This window comes from Melitaea cinxia, chromosome 3, assembly GCF_905220565.1.
Source record: "Melitaea cinxia chromosome 3, ilMelCinx1.1, whole genome shotgun sequence".
Classification (NCBI taxonomy): domain Eukaryota; kingdom Metazoa; phylum Arthropoda; class Insecta; order Lepidoptera; family Nymphalidae; genus Melitaea; species Melitaea cinxia.
Genome location: NC_059396.1, coordinates 4,058,765 through 4,062,641, shown reverse-complemented (window position 1 = coordinate 4,062,641; position 3,877 = coordinate 4,058,765). Strand labels below are relative to the sequence as shown.

Sequence of the window (3,877 nt, the reverse complement as noted above, 5' to 3'; positions counted from 1 at the left end):
AACAAATCGCAGCTAGTACCCAAAACGGCGAGAGAATCCAATCCAAAAAAAAGAGCAAAAAGCAAAAGCAAAAAGGGCCCGCAACACACGTCCTGAGCCTTATATACAGCAAACCCAGTGTGTCGCGACACCACTACCCCCTAAGGTGCACCGCAACGTAATACGATACGAGGGTATTCCAAAAATTAAATCAGTCGCCTAGAAAAAGTAAATAGCAACGCTAATGCATAACTGTGCTATTATACATCAGCAGGAACGAAACTACGTGCTATTAAAAATATATGCTACAAACTTTGTTATGTAAATGTAGAGCAAAGTCAACTTACGTGCAGGCGTAAGTGAAAGTAATTTTACAAACAGTATAGTTATTTTGTTATCACCGTCACTAGCTCCGGTAGCCGTGATCGTCTAGTGGTTAGGACCCTACGTTGTGGCCGTAGTAACCCAGGTTCGAATCCTGGTCACGGCAGCGCAAGCTGTCTCGGCGGAGCTACTTTTTTATTTTCACGGTGTATTTATATATTATATATCTAATTAATCTAACATAAGTAGTTTTTTCTTGATAACTATAAACGCGTGAAGTTGAAACTATTGTTTCATTCTATAAAATTTTTCAATTTTCTGCGCTGATTTTTTTTTTATTCCATAAAAAACTTAAATAAAGTATATCAGAAAACCTTTAAAAAATTATAAAAATTAGACCAAGTATTCTCAAATATATTCTTCGTGACATATTTATCGATTTAATTTTATTTATATAGCTTTTAATGATTATATATCGCTATCTTATATTACAAAAATTTTAAATAAAAATTGTCTAAAGTTGACCTAATCTATACACATAAAGAATAATCACGTTGATCTATAACAATCAATGTAGTAAATAATTTCAATATTTAATTTCATTCCATGTACTAAGTACATCAACTCCCTTATATTATTAGCATAAGGAAATACGTATGTACAAAGATTGTTGTACATTTTACCAATCTAACACGCAATGCTTGACAGCTTTACACATTTATTTTTCTAATAATGTAACCTTTTCCGGCTATTATGTTACCAGTTATTTCCATTAAAGGTTCCAAAGTTTTACTTTCCTTCTAAAGTATATGAAATTACTATAATTACGACTATAAAAACTGTACTCTAAATAATGGTTGAATGTTTAATACTTGTTCTAATTATACACATTTCAAATAAACAAGGCTTACTGCTGTATTTTAATACGTAAATCTGATTAAATTACCGCTATAAAAATTTATAATAATGTTACATAAATATATACAAAGAAACAATTTAAAAGTAGGATTTTTAGTATTTTACCACAGTATATATTTAATAAATACTTTATTTCACATTGAATAAGAAAAATAACATTATTCTAATTTGAAAAAGTGCAAAAGCGGTTTTGTCACTAATAGTGATCTATTACAGGCAACCCCTATCAATAGAGAAAATATTGATAGCATAAACAATAAAGTATGAAACTAAAGTATTTAAACTACATTTTATATGAAGCACTCGTAAATTAAGTTAATAATTAGAATATTTTTAATCTACAACACAAATTGCAAATACCAAAAGGGTTTTAATGAAAATGCCAAAAAGTTTAAAAAAATAATAATATTTACGGTTAGTGTATTATTACACTTCTACTACTCATTCGTAATGTACCGCTAGTTGCGAGGCTTACACAAATTCGTTTCCAACGCCTCATTGCTTCAACAATTTGTCGCTTTATTATAGAATTATGTATATTTTTACACTCCATTCACCTTCTGGGAGTAAATGTTACACCCTCTGGCGTCAACAACGTAGCACTATCTCGTTTCTATTACAAAGGATCGAAAGAGAAATATATATCGTAATAAATTGCCTTCATCTATGGCGGAGCCTATTTTGTGGCGTTATAACCTCAATTTATTTTATCAAACAAAGGGAATTGTAGTTGAATTTAGCGTTAACAAAATATTTGGTTATTATGTGTCACTTGAGACTACTAAATATGATTTTTTTTATTATATATTAATCAAAAAACATTATAATCCGGCAGATGTCGAGCCTAAAACCTTTAACAAATTTAGTTAATGCAATCTATTAAATAAAATAAATTTAAGTTTTTTTCTCTACTTATAAATAGTTTGGAATTAAACTCTTAAGCTTTTACACAGCAGATTAAACGTAGCTTTTAAGTTCGTGTTATTGAAACTTATGTTTGTACATCTATAAAAATATATTTTTAATCAATTATACCGAAACGTTTATGTCGAATATATTAATACTTAATAACTACTCAAATTTAATATAGCCCAAAACCTACATCGCAATATCCAAGTCCTATTTTAATTGGTTGTACACGGACTACAGTGTGCATTCCATATAGGCAGGAAGGCACTGCCTACCTAGTCTGTTACTAAAAATGATATATAAAACATGAACATTACGTATTTTTGAAAAATACATAAACCATAATTCAATTTAAATCCGCTTCAATTGAAAAACCCGCCGTCATATACCTATGCGATTTCAGCGCCTCGCGCGAATCGCGATATGAAACAGCCCGACTGGGGTAGTACCTCGACCTTACAGAAGATCACAGCAAAATAATACTGTTTTCAAGCAGTATTGTGTTCCTGTTGGTGAGTAAGGTGACCAGAACTCCTGGGGGGATTGGGGATTGGGTCGGCAACGCGCTTGCGATGCTTCTGGTGTTGCAGGTGTCTATAAGCTACGGTAATCGCTTACCATCGGGTGAGCCGTACGCTTGTTTGCCGACCTAGAAACGTAAAAAAAAAATCAACGACGGGCCTTTTATGAAACTTCTGCCTACAATCGCTAACAAAATGTTAACAATGACAGTCGGATATTATATAATTCTACAATTTTATAATGTCGCGCGTCATAAGGAATACGAACAAAGTATTGTGTTTTTAACATTGGTTGGTTTAACAATGAGAGGAGGCACAGCCTAAGAATAACCTGTCAAATCAAATTGTCTTGAATTCGATACCGTTTTTACCAATAATTATGATTTTTGACACGGTCGCATAATCTCAACATTCCACAGAGTAATTTCGTAATAATAGTAATGCGCTTTGAATTTTTCGTTTGTGCGTTCTTGTTATTAATGAAAATATATTAGTGATGAATAAGTTTACTTGTGGAATATGTAACGGATGCGTGTTTGATGAAAGTAAATAGTGCATCCAAATTCAACATGGTCGATTTGACAGATAAATTAAAAATTCTTCAGGCGTATCGATTTAACATATAAATAACAATGACGTTATAATTCTTCATTTATTAATAAATAAACAAGTACTTTCATTAAGCATACAATTTCGTAACTAATTAATAGTGTTATCAATGATTTCCTATGTTTGACACAAACGAAATTATCAGAGTGCCGGCCTTATGAGGTCGCAGTCTATCTAGCGACTGATTTGTTTGATAAGTATCAGTTGGTTGCTGTACATGTATTTGTATGCCTGCATTATTATAAGTATAAATGCACTTTACGTTTCCAATAATTTACTTGTCCGTTTTTGAAATTATCTAAAAGCCTCTATTCCCAACAAAATTAAAATAAATTAGGAAAAAGTTGCGAGAAAGTAGGTGCAATGTGGCTGTTAATTTTTTTTTTACTACCTACCCTGTCTAAAACTTTATGCACGCCACTGGCTGTAATGTGTCTGTTACCCAGACATTGTCACATCCGTGCCATGCTGTCACGTCTACGCTATCACACAAATCAAGCTGCTACAATGCGAGTATAAACACGCAGTCGGCTATCTAGTTGAATGACCTACAACAAATTGAACTTAAAAAGCGTAAACTTAAATTTTATGTTAAATATTAAATAATGTTATCATAG

At 31.9% G+C, this 3,877-nt stretch overlaps 1 non-coding gene across 1 annotated transcript; it reads left to right on the top strand.

Annotated features, from left to right (window-relative positions):
- The first annotated feature begins 397 nt into the window (after nt 1-397).
- Nucleotides 398-469, top strand: Trnah-gug. The gene has a single exon. It is a non-coding gene; the product is annotated as a tRNA-His (tRNA).
- Nucleotides 470-3,877: the final 3,408 nt, after the last annotated feature.